General features: G+C 37.2%; 1 protein-coding gene and 1 pseudogene across 4 annotated transcripts in view; one reads left to right on the forward strand and one right to left on the reverse strand.

The window, feature by feature from the left end:
• The window catches only part of asrgl1 (asparaginase and isoaspartyl peptidase 1), a 35,629-nt gene that overhangs the window by 12,240 nt on the left and 7,222 nt on the right, over positions 1-16,167 (reverse strand). The gene's annotated exons all lie outside the window — the stretch shown is intronic.
• On the forward strand, positions 3,188-5,008 carry LOC146695949 (uncharacterized; annotated as a pseudogene). The gene is made up of 2 exons (XR_014923648.1): positions 3,188-3,442; positions 3,752-5,008. The product of XR_014923648.1 is annotated as an uncharacterized LOC146695949 (transcript).

Genomic DNA, 16,167 nt, shown 5'->3' on the forward strand with positions numbered 1-16,167 from the left:
GGAGTTACTCAATTCTCTTGGATTAAACCAAATGGTAATAAGATAAGATAAGATAAGATAACCTTTATTAGTCCCACACGTGGGAAATTTGTTTTGTCACAGCAGGAAGTGGACAGTGCAAAAGTTATGAGGCAAAAATTAGAATACAATAAGAATAAATACAGTACACAACTGTACAGAATAGAATAAAATAAAATACTATATACAGTAGAATAAAATAAAATAAATATACAATAAGATAAAAATAGAATACAAATACTATATACAACTGAGTAAAAATACAACGATGACAGAAAGGATTATTGCACTTAGTATTATTGCATATGTATGGATGTGTGTGCTTGATCAGTTAAAGTCTTTATTATGGAGTCTGACAGCAGTGGGGAGGAAAGACCTGCGAAATCTCTCCGTCCCACACCGTGGGTGCCGCAGTCTCCCACTGAAGGAGCTGCTCAGTGCTGTCAGAGTCTGCTGCATGGGGTGGGAGATGTTGATGGTGGGAGATAATATGTCCAGATTAGATCTGTGGTTGGGCTCGACTTTACTATATAGATATGTTTCACATGTTTCCATCTCAGCAGCCCCATTGACAGATCACAGTATTATTACTCTTAAACTTAACCCTGAAAATAAAACAATTTAAAAAAGATTACTGGAAATTCAATGCAGATCTGTTAATTGATGATGAGTATGTTAAGATGGTTAAAGACCTCCTCCATGAAATTTGCAATGATGGAACAATTGGTACTTACACACACGGATGGGAATTTTTTTAATTTAAAGTTAGAGAATTTTCAATTACGTTTAGTAAAATGAAAAGTAGACAACAAAAGGAATCTGAAAGTAAATTACTTTACAATATAAATAGCTATTGTAATAGACAGTTTATATCGGAGGCTGATAAGAAATCCCTTTTGTCGTTTTTGATCAGATTGAACCTTATATTCCAAAAATCGATTCTGTATTCAGAGAAATTTGTGATTCTGATATATCACTGGATGACTTAGATCAAGCCTTAAACAAACTGAAAATGGACAAAGCTCCTGGTCGGGATGGCTTGACTGCCATCTTTTATAAATTCTTCTGGAAAGAAATAAAATAATTTTTCTTCAAAACTATTAAGGAAATCATTAGTAATGAAACATTAGCAACGGCAATGAAACAGGGTCTTATCTCCCTTATTCCCAAACCTGGTAAAGATAAAAGATTAATCGATAATCTACGACAAATTACTCTATTGAATACAGATTATAAAATTCTTGCTCATGTTATTGCAAACGGATTAAAGGACAGCTTAGATCAGATTATTAGTGAAACACAATCTGGGTTCCTTAAAAATCGTTCTATCCACAATAATATTAGATTGGTTTTAGATCTACTGGATTATAATCACTTAATTGAAGATGATGGTGTGATTCTTTTTGTAGACTTTTATAAAGCATTTGATACGGTCGAACATCCTTTCATTTTAAAAGCTTTACAGTATTTTGGTAAAAAAAATTCATAGATTTAATTTCTTTATTATACTCTGACATCAATAGTTCTATTTCTTTACCTTTTGGAACGTCTAAACGATTTAACATCAGTCGAGGAATCCGTCAGGGGTGTCCAGCTTCTCCGTTACTTTTCATTATTGTAACGGAACTTTTAGCTATTTTCATGAAACACAATCCAAATATTCAACCACTGAATTTGATGGGAGCCCCATTGATCATAAGTCAATTAGCAGATGATACTACACTGTTTTTAAAGAACATGTCACAGGTTCCTCTTACACTAAATGAAATTTCACTATTTTCAAAGGCCTCTGGTTTGTACCTGAATATTAGAAAATGCGAATTATTAACTATTCATGATTGTAAACCCAATATCTCTCTTAACATAGCTATAAAAACTGAAATTAAATATTTGGGTATTATAATCTCAAAGAATACAAATAATAGAGAAAATCTAAATTTTGAGCATATTACCCAGAAATCTAAAAAGATCCAAATCAGCTGGTTACAAAGAGACCTCTCCATCTTTGGATGCGTCTTGCTTACTAAAACAGAAGGTATCTCTCGACTAGGGCTGGGCCATATTATACCGTTCACGGTAATACCGGTATAATGTTAGGCAACGATAGGAAAATGAAATATCGCGATAGAATGGGAGTAAAACGCGCATGCGCAGTGCCTTTGTTTTCATACGCACATGGCCGATTGTTGAGTGAAACAGATGAACCAGAATTGGTTTGTAAAAATGGTGCAACTTCAGTGATGTGGAACTGGTTTGGTGTTTGTCCGTCAGATACACAACAAAGCACATTTTTTGCAGAACATGCAAGCGTCCGTCGTTATTGTCATATTTGTCGGACTAAGATGCTCTTAAATCTGGGAGTAATCTGGGTCCTAAACTCCGTATTCTTCAGGTCAAACAACACTGCAGCATCACTTAGAGTTAAAAACTGTCTAAATTCTTTCATCTTTAATAAAACGATCAGCATTGCTGCTTTACCAGGTGTAACTATAAAGTTTAACTTCCAGGCATCCATGAAAACAAAAGTTATTACATTTAACGGAGTTAGAAGTTAGCAGGAAGCTAGCGGAAGTTAGCTCGCTCGTTTCGCTAGTTACCTAAGCATGATATAGCACGTTCTGACGGAGAGATTTCTGAAAAAAATCAAACGTACAGCTCTGCTATCACTTCCAACATAAATGAAGACAGGAAACTAAACAGCAGTGACGTTTGTAGGGTTACTGAAGTTGGGCTAGCTGGTATATAATGATGTGCTACGTGATCGCTAGCGACACAGCTATGTTAGCATAACATAAACAGTGAAGCTGGAGGACGAACACTAACACTTTTCCACTTATAAAAGTTAACGTGAAGGTTCTTCATGGTTAGAGACAAATGCAATCGCATGGCAGGATACTGTAAACGGACCAAACTTCAGTCAGGAGAACAACTGAGATAATCCATCCACAATACGAGGTTAGTCATTAATATACTGCAACAACATGGGAATAGAGCAGCTGCCAGAGAATTCAACATTAATGAATCAATGGTACAGAAGTGGAGGAAGCAAGAAGAATGAGTTTAATAAAGTTTGATTTATCTGACTGCTTTGTTTCGCTTAATGTGCCTTATAATCCCGTGCACCTTATGGTCCGAAAAATGCGTACTGCACACTGCAGTTTAACCCTCTGATGCATAGTGGTCACTGGAGTGGACAGCTACTAAAACGTACATATCTCTTTAATGCATTGGTTTCTATGGTGGAACTGCATATTAGCCTCTAGAGTGCTCTCTGCTGCCATGCTCCATTGAGGTCAATTCAGTGTTCAGTTAGTGCAACTGCAAGTAAATTTCCTCTGAATCAAAGATGGCAGACAAACTGTCACCCCTGCCGACCACTGCTGGCATATCCTGTCAATCCTTCTATGCTAAAAGAGCCCAACAGGTAAAAAAAATATGATGATATGCAGTAACATCTAGGGAAGGATATTATCTGTTTGGAATAAGAAATTGTTATGTCTAATATGTAGAAAACTACAATTAACCATGTGTCCACTGTAGTGGACATCATGCATTACCCACTATATTTTTTTTAACATAAGTCATAAATTGTCTCACTGTTTTTTGGGACTGTTTTGGTTATAATTAAGCATATAATTGTTACATTTATAAGCTACTCATTTAAAATATATATTTCTGTGCAGATCAGCTGTAGTTTGAGTTACTATAATAATTATTTTATCATATTTTGTAGACTTCAAATGCAGCAAAGAATAAGGCAGCGTACAGAATAGTCCAGGAAATTCCATCCAGCTCCAGTGATGATGATTTCATTGATGAGTGCAGTGATGAGGAGTTCAGTGATAAGTCCAGTGATGATGAGAGTGGCTGCCAGAGCAGAACAGAGACATAGGAACTACGGATGATGAAGACACAGACAGTCAGGATGCAGAAAGTGAGAACGATGAGGGGCAGGATGAAGAGGAAGGTCAGTATGATCAGGGAGCTGTGGGAGATGGGTACATGGCACCTGACCATACTCAAGCCCGCAAAAATATTTGGAAAGTCCAAGACAATGACTTGGTTGGAGACTTGCCTCCTTTTCTAGGAGAGTGGAAATTGAATGTGGAGGGGAAGGATCCCATAGATTTCTTCAGACATCTGTTTCCAGCAGATCTAATTGATAATATAACATACAACACCAACTTGTATGGGAAAGAACTGTCAGTAACAAGAGAAGAGATTCTCCCTCCAGCAATGCAAAAGAGGAAGACCCAGTGGGACCCCACAACCCGTGAAGTGGAGAGCAGTCACCAAAGTAGCCTGTGAGGTCAGGTTTGCCACAGGATATCACTGGCCCCAACTGACCGAGGTGAAAAATGCAAACAGGTGCCATGATGTTGTGTGCACACGGAAGACCAAATACATCTGCATGCAATGCTGTGTGCCATTGTGCCCTGGATGCGTTGCAAACTTTCGCACAGCCTAGGTGTGATGAACATAGAACTGTTTGGAGATGCAGAGACTAAGATGTCAGTTTGTGTTTTCTTCCAGCATGCTACTAAGGGCTTGGTAATACTGTCCTTCATCGTTATAGAACTGTGTAGACTCAAAAATGTTTCTCTTGTTGGAGATAGTTTGCCATATTCAGGTGTAGGATTCATAGCTAGGACTGTTGATTGGTTTTGTTATTTACGTCTAAACATTGGGGCCTTATGAGTTGAAAGTTCCAAAAAAATTGCTGAGATGTTTTTCAAAGGATACAAGCAAACAAGTGTTTGTATATTTACAATAGAACACAAGGTAATTAATTTTTACAGTAAATTCACAGTATTTCATGCTAAGTGCTCAGGCGCATGTAGTCCACTGGAGTGGACAAGTTTATAACTTTATAAAAAAACATATTTTTGAAAAAAAAAGAGTTAAACATTTTTTTTCATGTCCTGAGAAGAATAAAAGCACTTAAGAAAAAAATCTTGACCAAGGCTTTCATAATTCATGCATCAGAGGGTTAATGTTGCAAAGCACCTCTTTTTAACTTCAGTGGATATTATACATGGTTATGCTCAGGATATGTCAGCCCATTTCTACTGGAAATGCCTTTTGGTTAAACTTTCAGCAAGGAATTTGCATTTGCACTGTTACATTTTTATAAAGCTTTAATGTACATAAAAACCAGCTTCTTGTTTAAGTGAAAATAAATGGAAGGTTGTCTTTTTGCGCTAGTAATATTGTGGAGTTGTATTTTGTCTCGCATCAATTATATCGTCGGTTATATCGTTATCGCAAATTTTCAAATATATATCGTGATAAATATTTTTGGCCATATCGCCCTGCTCTACTCTCGACTGATTTTTCCATCAAATGCTTATATGTTTCCAATAGACTAATCAATAATATAAATCAAATTCACTTTAATTACATTTGGAGAAACAAGCAACATTATATTAGGAAAAACGATGAAGTGAAATCATTTGAAGAAGGAGGTTTGAATGCGATTGATTTTGAGCAGTGGATGGTTGCATCAAACTCAAATGGTTGCAGTCTTTCATAAATAACTCAAACAGTATTTGGTTTTATTTCCCCAAAGTAATTTTCGAGACGCTTGGTGGCATTGAATTTCTCTTAAAGTGTGACTTAGAAATTTCCAAATTACCAATTAAATTATCCAATTTTCATAAACAGGTTCTCCAGTACTGGAAAATGATTTACAAGCATAATTTTTCTCCACATACAAATTCGATTTGGAACAACAGATGTATATTGATAAAAAAGAAAATCCATCTTTTATAAGGATTGGAGGGATCATGGAATTTGGACCGTTTTACACCTTTTAGACAATGACGGCAATGTATATTAAGATAATTATGGCTTATCATGTACTCAAAGTAAATTCATTAAAGTTGTGAAAGCCATTCCCCCTGCAATGATTCAGATGGCTAAAGCCAGTTTAACCTATTCTTCCTCTATAATTCGTGAACCGTCCTTAATTATTGATGATCGTCAATTTAAAGGAAAGACATGCAATATTACATTTTTAAGGACTATTCTAACCAAACAACTTTTTCCTTCTCAATTAAAAAGAAAATATCTGTTTAAAGATTATAATTCGAGGTTTTTGACTAAGTATCTTTCTTTTCCAATTTCACCAAAAGCAAAAGAAAATCACTTTAAAATCTTAAATGCCATATACCCGTCCAAGGACTATCTTCACAAGAAATTCAATATAGATACGAACGCATGCACTTTTTGCAACACTGATATTTAGACTACAGAGCACCTTTTTTATTCATGTGAAAGTTCCAGATCTTTTTGGGATGATTTTCAGAACTGGTTAACCTCTAAAAATATTGACTGCCCTTCTCTAACCTTTCAAGTAATTCGATTTGGCCTGCAAACAGAAAATAGAATTTGGGATTAAGAACTTATTTATAGTTGCAAATATTTTTATTCATAAATGTCGCTTCTTGAAAATTACTCCGATTTTTGCTGACTTTAAAAATGAAGTCCTTCTATTGAAGGCTTCATTAGACAAGTGTAACTTAAATAAAGCTCACACCTTACTGGAATTTTTGATGCTGCTTTTCAACTGATGTAGCTAGGCTGTGTGTGCGTATTTTTGATTTCTTTGTTTTTTACTTTATATGGAAGGTCATTTAATGTACTTGTATGCTGCTTTATGTTATTTCTGACCTATACTGTTCTTTTGTTCTTTGTTCAATGGCTGCTTTGTTCTTAACCACCTATATTTATACTTGTACATATCTTTTTGATTTGTAAGATATGCGCTGTAATTGTTAATTTATACAAATAAAAATATATATATATATTTGAATGATACGGTTAGCGCCCAGTTAGCTCCTAGCGTTTCTCAGCAGCTCTGCCTCCTTTTCGACTACCGGGACATTTAAACAATGGATAATCCGTATACAAACAAATTCATGCTTTTCTCCTCAACAGAGAGCGTTCCCCGATTGAACAACAGCGCCGTAAAATAAGAAGAATGGCGCCTAATTACAGAGTTAATAATACAGACTTTGTAATATCTCACGTGTAGATTCATCAGCCAGATGAAGTGTTTACTGACAACTGACAATGATAGCGGACATCATCATCACTATTCCAATCAATCTTCTCCACACAGACAAACATAAACACACTCGACTATCACTAAATCAAATTTAACACACGTTTGTTATGATGCTAATTCAGTTTACAATAGGGTTCATTCGCTCGGTCAGCAGGTGGCGGTATCCTCGTACACTGGGGAGTAAACTGCCATTAAACGAACAGAACAAGAAGAAAACCCCTGCACATGCGCGGTACGGATCAGGTAGACCCGATTTGTACATGTCACTACCCGATCCGTACCGGAAACCCGATCGGTACCCCGCATGCGCAAATCTTACGTCACTTCCTCTCTTTGCCAACATTGCGACATTCCATATATTTGAATGATACGGTTAGCGCCCAGTTAGCTCCTAGCATTTCTCAGCAGCTCTGCCTCCTTTTCGACTACCGAGACATTTAAACAATGGATAATCCGTATCCGCAACAAATTTTTGCTTTTCTCCTCAACAGAGAGCGTTCCCCGATTGAACAACAGCGCCGTAAAATAAGAAGAATGGTGCCTAATGACAGAGTTAATAATACAGACTTTATAATATGTCACGCGAAGATTCAGCAGCCAGATGAAGTGTTTACTGGCAATTGACAGTGATAGCGGACATTATCATCACTTTTCCAACAATCCTCTCCACACAGACAAGCATAAACACACTCGATTATCACTAAATCAAATTTAACACACGTTTGTAATGACGCTAATTCAGTTTACAATAGGGTTCATTCGCTCGGTCAGCAGGTGGCGGTATCCTCGTACACTGGGGAGTAAACTGCCATTAAACGAACAGAAGAAGAAGAAAACCCTAGCACATGCGCGGTACGGTCCGACTTTACACATGCGCAGTAAGGATCGGGAGCCCCGATCTGTCACTATCTTTTTATTTTTTTGTTTTTGTCTACATTCTATTAAATGTTTCATTATCGGAAACATTTTAAGAGATACTTGTTATTCTTAACATCTTAACAGATACTCTGACCCGTAACTATCGTAAAACGCTTCGACCAGAAGTAGACACCTTTTGCGCATGCGGGGTACCGATCGGGTTTCCGGTACGGATCGGGTAGTGACACGGACCACGTTTGATATTTGGGGAAATTGACGGTGCATTTGGAGTACGCATTTGAAGTAAAACTTCAAATTGGGACAGCCGTCGTCGCGTGGCGGTGACGTAATCACACTCAAAATGCATACTTCAAGCGTGCGGTCTCTTATCATGTGTTCTCTAATTTAGGAGGCCTTAACTTCCTACTGCTCTGCAATTATAGTATTCCAAAAATACCACTGAAACTTTCTCACTTTCATCAACAAATTCTTTTGGCATGGGCGCTGATTTACAAACACAATTTCTCTCCACAAAACTGTTTTATTTGGAATAACTGCAATATTATTTATAAAAATAAAACTCTTTTTTTAAATAACTGGTTTAATAATGGAATAATCTTGGTTAGTCAGTTATATAGAGAAGATGGACTCTTTTATAATTACTCTGAGTTCCTCAGGAGATACAATGTACCGATAACGCCTAAAGAATTCTCAATAGTGTTCGATGCCATCCCATCTGGTCTGTCCATGTTACACAGATGCTCCCACAGTGCTCCACTATGGCTGAAATAAATGTAAATTGTACCTTCTGTCAAGAGCAACCTGAAACAGTTTCTCATCTGTTTTGGTCATGTAAATTTACATGTAAATTCTGGAAGGATTTCCACAAGTTTATTACTGACTTTGTTCTCCCTAATCTTCAACTATACTATAAGGATGTTATCTTTGGCTATTATAATTTTAAAGACAAGGACAATGATGCTTTCTTCTTTATAAATTTGGTTTTATTTTTGGCAAAATTTCATATACACAAAAGCAAAGTCCTCGGCAGAAAGCCTGAACTTCCTATATTAAAAATGGAACTTGCACAATATATAAGGACAATCTCCTCATCAAAAAACACTAAGGCTCTCAAGACTGTTAACATCTATAACTGATTGAAACTGCTAACTTGATTTTGGCTCTTGCAAACTTCTGTTTATTTATGTTCCCCTTAATTTATTTTATTTTTTGTACTCACTTTTGTCTCACTGTCCTTGTCACTCTTTCTGTTCTTCATTGTACTACCACAATGTCATCTTTTATTTGATCCCTGTTTTACTTGACTGTATGTCTAAAATGTGATAAATAAAGTTTAAAAAAAAAAGCGTGCGGTCTCTTAATTGGGACACAGCCCACGTTTCAGCTGTTTGTTTGGGTTTTTTTTTTTTTTTGGGGGGGGGGGGGGGGGGGGCCTTCAAACCTTCATTTAAACCTCAGTACAATACAAAATACAATTAAACAGTACCATAAAATTACATACCATAGTCAATCCAAATAAAAAAACAAAATTCAGAACCTACAATATAAATATGCTAGGAGGAAAGTAACTGATCAAGCCAAAGAATAAAGTGATTGAAAGATTTTGATTTTCTCACAAACACCAATAGTTTTTATAGCTTTTGGGTTAGTGGAGTTCTTAATTGAATTAAGATACTGTACAAGTTCAAAGGAGAATACATAAAAAGAGGGATGTCTTCCTAAACATTTGGACTTGTGAATATGAAATTTAGCCATTTAAATTAACAAGTTAATCATATATAATAATAATAATAATGGATTGCATTTACATAGCGCTTTTCGGGACCCCTCAAAGCGCTTCCTCAATACCACTATTCATTCACTCTCACATTCATACACTGGTGAAGGCAAGCTACAGCTGCCCTGGGGCAGACTGACAGATATCTGTTATCAAAGTTGAATTGTCTTTGGTTTTTGTGTAGACCAAATAAAACATATTTCCAAAACAGTACAAATCCTTTAAATACATTTTCTGAGATAAAAACACATAAACTCTGCCAAAAAAGATGTATAGTAGATTTCTTGGAAGTTTTACAAAAGCTACAGCTTGTATCAATGTCTAAATTGAATTTGCTTTAAAGATAATCTTTAGAAGGATAAATTCTGTGTATTAATTTATAAGAAATATCTTTAATTTTATTGGTAATTAAAAACTGATTAGGGAGTCGCCAAACTTCGTTCCACATAATACCATCTGACAACCGGTTCCAGAAAAAAATTACATATGGTACCGTGGTTATGCTTCTCTGAAATAAAGATCTGATAGATTTATTGTTGTTTTTAGATTGCTTAGAAAAGCAAATCTTGCCAACAAAAGTTTGTATAGGAGATGCCAACGGCCTGTGGAATGAAGTGATATTAGGTTGATTCTTAAACAGCATACAAACCCCTGATGGTATTGAGCCAAATACTTTTGTATAATCATGACGATTTATAGCTAAATTGAAATGTAAACAAAATTCTTCATAGGAGAAAAGCATACCATTCGAATCAAATAATTGGTTGACTAAAACAATGTTATTCCTAAACCAACTATCTAAGAAGAGAGATTTTCTTTTAAATAAAATATCCTTGTTATTCTAGATATAATAACTGTGTGGACTAAAGTTATGCTTGTAAATAAGAGTCCATGCTAAAAAAAGCTTGACGATGAAAAGCAGAGACTTTTATAGGGATTTTATCAATATCTTTTCTTTTTTTTTTTATTCATATTTTGGATGGACAGAAACATTAACAAATATACAACTGGAATAATCATACTGTCAGTTCTCTGTCCGTTTCTTAACAACAACCAACAAATAAGGACTAACAGTAACTAAGACAAACAGACAAACACAAAAACCCCCCCCCCCCCAAAAAAAAAAACCCAGGAGAAACAAAATGATATACCGCCTCCTGGGAAACTTCAGCAAAAACAAAAGCAATGGGGGCAAAACACCCGGGTGCCTAAAAACAAAACATAACCTTGACCACTGATGACATTAAGACAATTTCTTCCCTCTATTGACTTTCAAAGTAAAAAAAAAAAAAAAGACAACAACAAATGTCATGAAAACAACATACCATGATGAAACCAGCGTCTTCCAACTGTCCTCTAAAATCTGGATACCCAGATCCTTCTCCCAACACTGCCTCAGTCCCCCCAAATTGGGAGAGTGCGCCTCTCTGAAGATCCCATAGAATTTGGATGCCCTGATTCTATTAATGCCAGGGGCTAGAGCTGGGCGATATATCGAGTTTTTAAAAAATATCGATATATTTTTATACGAGATATAAGATGTGACAATATCCTTTATATCGATATAGTCTATGTTACGTATAATTATACTTGTGGAGCCGCAAGTTTGCCTCTCTTTCGTCCACTTTCGTCTTTACGCAACGTTACTCGGCCTCGCCTCTCCTTCACTGAACACAACTCCCCCTCCTCCCCCATCGCTTCACCTGCAGGAAGCGACAAGATGGACACGGCAAATCTCCGTTAACGAGTTACTGCGCATCGCCCCGTGCGTGGGGCTGGACGGCGTCAATGTGTTAGCTAGCTAACCACGCTAACGCCATGCAGCCTAGAGGTGCTGCACGGACTAAAATCCTTTCATTTTCTCAAAAATTGACAGCGCGCCTTATGTATGAATTCTGGTTGTGCTTGATGGCCGCGAACCGATTTTATGTGGAACACGGCGCTCAGCAATCTGTCAAAAAATGTTTTAATATGACTTTGCTAAGCTACGGAGCTGCACCGCTTGATGGATTGTCGGAGCATTACGGCTGAGCCTCGCGGAGTGATACGTACTGTGCTTCAATGTAATATTACCCTACTGTGTATAAGGACCATAAATGGCACCTGTTAAGAGACGTGGTTGCGAAGCGGATTTCAAACTCCAGGCTGTCAGTCACGCAGTACAAGTTGGGAACAGAGCAGCTGTGAAATCTGTCTTTGTTATTGTGCTCAGCGTCTTTTAGTTTACATTTTGACTGCACAATTGTGAGCTTTTTGTTATGCACAAAAACAACATTGTTTTCTTTTATTTATGGAGCATTATTATTTAATAAATGCTCATAATTTATTTTTGAGTAAATTTGATGTACATCTGCTCTATGTTAATAAAAGTGCCTGTGTGACATCTGGGACACAGCTTTGACTAAGAACTCTCTTCTTGTTCTTACTTTATGGCTTTAAAAAAAAATATCGAGATATATATCTTATATCGCCATCCAGCTAAAAAATATCGAGATATGAATTTTGGGTCATATCGCCCAGCCCTACCAGGGGCTACAAACAACTTCTGAATACTAGATGGAGGGTCTGGATTATTATTCAAAATGGTTTTAATACAGTGTCTTATTTGAAAAAACCTCCAAATTTCCCTTGGATCCAGATTGAATTCTCGTCTGATTTCTGCAAACGATTTCATGCCAGTCTGCCCAAATAAATCCCCCATCTGATTGATACCTGTCCTAGCCCAAGCCTCCCACCAGACCGGTTTCTTACCAATTAATATTTTCTTATTATACCAGATAGAGGCTCTAGCGGTAAGATAAGGGCTAATGTTGGTATATTGGGGAGCTCTAAACAAGGTCTCTTGCATGAAAGCCAATACTGGATCTTTAAACGGTACCGGTCTTCCCTTCTGAGTAAGGAAGGCCTCTAAAGACGAAGGAGCCACAAGACTTTCCTCAATCGCAACCCATGATGGCTTCTCAGTAAAGGAATTATGTATCTTAACTAACAGAGAGGGAGAAAGCATAATGATACCAGACCATCTCGGACAATGCCAACCCACCACTCTCTTTAGCAGCATATAATTTGGACCGATTAAAAGATGGCTTTTTGCCTGCCCACACAAAACCCTCCACACATGCATTATAAAGCTTTAGCAAGTTATGTGGGACTGCTATCGGTAACATGTGAAGAAAGTACTGAAGTTTAGGGGCAATAATCATCTTCACCAAATTAATTCTGCCCAAAAGGGACAGATTTATTTTAACCCAATTCTGCAACAGCGGACGAATGTTTTGAATCACTGGGGAGATGTTTACTTGCATTATGTTGTCTAAATCAGGGGTCAGTTTAATCCCTAAGTAAGTCAAACCCTCGGGCATCCACTTGAAATGCCATGAGCTCCTCATAACTGGCGGACACAATTTAGAAATGGGCATAACTTCCGACTTAGACCAATTTATGGTGTAGCCAGAGATTACAGAAAAGGAATCAATAATTGAGGAAATTGCAGGAACGGCCTGTTCTGGGTTACTTGAGATCAGTAAAATGTCACCTGCATACAAAAAAGTTTTGTGTTCTTCTTGACCCATATCCAACCCTCTGATTTTCTTACATTCACGTAATGCAATAGCCAAAGGCTCCAAAAACAGGGCAAAAATGAGAGGTGATAAGGGTGAACCTTGTCTAGTACCCCGACTTAACGAAAAGGAGGGTGACATTATCCCATGGGTAATAACTGTAGCCATTGGATCTGTGTATACCACCTGAATCCACTGCCTAAAAAAGGGACCAAAACCGAATCTCTTCAACGTATAAAACAGAAAGGGATACTCAACTTTATCGAAGGCCTTCTCTGCATCTAAGGAGAACGCGACGAAAGGGTCTAAATTAGTCCTGCTCTTCCAGAATATGTGCAATAACCTACGTAGATTATCTGCAGAACTTCTGTTTTTCACAAAACCGACCTGATCCCTATGCACCAAATACGGAAGAACTTTCTCAAGCCTAAAAGCTAGTATCTTAGAAATAATTTTTTCGTCCACATTAATTAATGAAATTGGGCGATAATTCCCACAATACTGTGGGTCTTTCCCTTTTTTATGTAATAACGTGATCACTGCCGATCGCATACTAAATGGTATAGTCTCCCTCTTTGAAACGCATCTTGATATACCGACAGTAGTCTTGGAGCTAATTCGTCCACAAACACCTTATAAAAATCTGATGGAAATCCATCGTTGCCTGGAGATTTGCCCAATCTAAGACTGCCAATTGCCTGCTTAACTTCAATTAGTGTAATCTTACCTTCTAATACAATTCTTTGATCTTCAGACAGGCTGGGAATTTTAATAGAAGAGAAGAAATCTGACAGCCTCTGTTCCTCCACCAATCCATTAGAGGTGTAAAGCTCCTGATAAAATTTATTAAAAATATCATTAATTTCTTTTTTACTGGTGGTCAACTTATTATTATTACTAGGAACAAAAATAGATGGTATAAGGTTGCTAGATTTTATCTGCTTAACCCTGTGTGAGATTATAATATTATTTTATGCCATGTTATACCCCTAATTAAAGATTGTGAATTATTATGTAGTTTTAGTTTGCATTATTCTCCTGAATTAGAAGAAGGTGATAACTATTGCATTTGTTAAACTGATTTGCATTACATTAGACTGCTAATTTATTGTGAATGAATGATATTGTTATATGATGCATTATACTGCTGAGTTATAAGAAATACTGTTCGCAGAAAGTCATTGCCTTATTTGTCTGAGTAGAAGAGAACAGAACATACTGGAGTTTTCTGCCCCATCTCAGCAGGAGCAGATAAACAGGGAGTCGTAGCTTAGGCGCTGTGTGAGAGAAAGAATGTGAATGTTTAGGCTTTTATGATTAGGTGGGGGCCACTAGAGGCTATAAGAGGTTGATCAATGCTCCACCATTTTGAGATCTGATGCTGTCTGCGTACGGTGTCCATCTCCCACGCATGTGATCATTAAAATCATCGTTTGACTCAACCCGGCCGGACCAGTGTTGTTATTGTGGTTTTTCCTCTTGTATCCATCCCCAATATTTGAATCCGTAACACTTGTGTGCCAACATTTTACCTGTTCTCTCCACTTGTTCAAAATACTTCTGATTTAGACAAAACATTGCATATTCCGCTTTTTTCTCCAGTATACTATTCATCTCAAATTTAAATTTTATTAATTTGTTCCATAAATCCCTCTCTGGGTGCAGCATGTGTTGTTTTTCAAGCTCCTTGATATCCTGTTCCAGCTTCATCAGCTTGTCCCTCTCAGCTTTTTTAATCAAGGAGCAATTTGGATAAGGCGCCCCCTCAAACAGGCCTTAAAAGCGTTCCAGGTCATTCCAACGTCGTCAATAGAGCCCTCATTGTGCAACCAAAACTCCTTTATCATTTCCCTTATACATTCACAATGACCCTTATTCTTCAATAATGAGTTATTCAAACGCCACCTAGGTGACGGTTTAATATTATCAGTACCAGAAAGAACAAGGTCAATGGGAGCATGATCCGAAACAGCAATATTACCAATAGAGGACCCAATAGTTTGACTTGCCAGAGAACGGGACACCAAGAAGTAGTCTATCCTGGAGTAGGTTGAGTGAGGATGCGAAAAAAAAAGTATAATCTCTTTCTTGAGGATGAAGAAGTCTCCATATATCTACCAGGCTCAATTCCTCTGACATCACGTCCACCGCAACATTAACTGGGTCCTTACTTAGTCCAGTACGAGAGGATTTATCCAACAATACATCCCTGACCTGGTTAAAATCTCCCCCAATTACAATATTTGTATTACCTATAGTCCGCACCATGTTACATACTTCATGAAAGAATTGTGGCTGAGGAGAATTGGGAGCATATATGTTGACCAATGTCATTTTCCGCCCCTGTAAACATGCATCCAAAACCACCCATCTACCCTCCTGATCTGTATAATGCTTAAAAACCTGAAAATCCAAATTTCTTCTGATCGATATGACCACCCCTCTTTTTCAAGCCGAAAATGCAGTAAAATAAACTTGCGCCACCCAATCTCTTTTAAGCTTTAATGATTCCACCTCATCGAGATGGGTCTCCTGAATCAGGGCTATGTCTGTCTTTTTCTGCTTCAAGTATGTGAGGATTTTCTTCCTTTTAATAACATTATGACAACCCGCTATATTCCACGACACTATTTTACATAACTCCATAACACCACGCGAGCCAAATTATTGTACAGATTTATCCAGTAGAACATCCCATTTTTTACCCATATAACAAATCTTAAAGCCAGTTACATAAGACAACCCAGTGGTCTAAAAAAAATAGGTCTATACAGGACAGTTGGCACCATACCATCAAAACGAACAACAAAACAAAACACAGTTGGAAAAAAAGAAAAACAAAACAAAACCATGAAATCGTTGGT

This window comes from Copadichromis virginalis, linkage group LG13 (genome assembly GCF_057382275.1).
Source record: "Copadichromis virginalis isolate Kocher_CV1m ecotype Utaka linkage group LG13, C_Virginalis_male_GT1.1, whole genome shotgun sequence".
NCBI lineage: Eukaryota > Metazoa > Chordata > Actinopteri > Cichliformes > Cichlidae > Copadichromis > Copadichromis virginalis.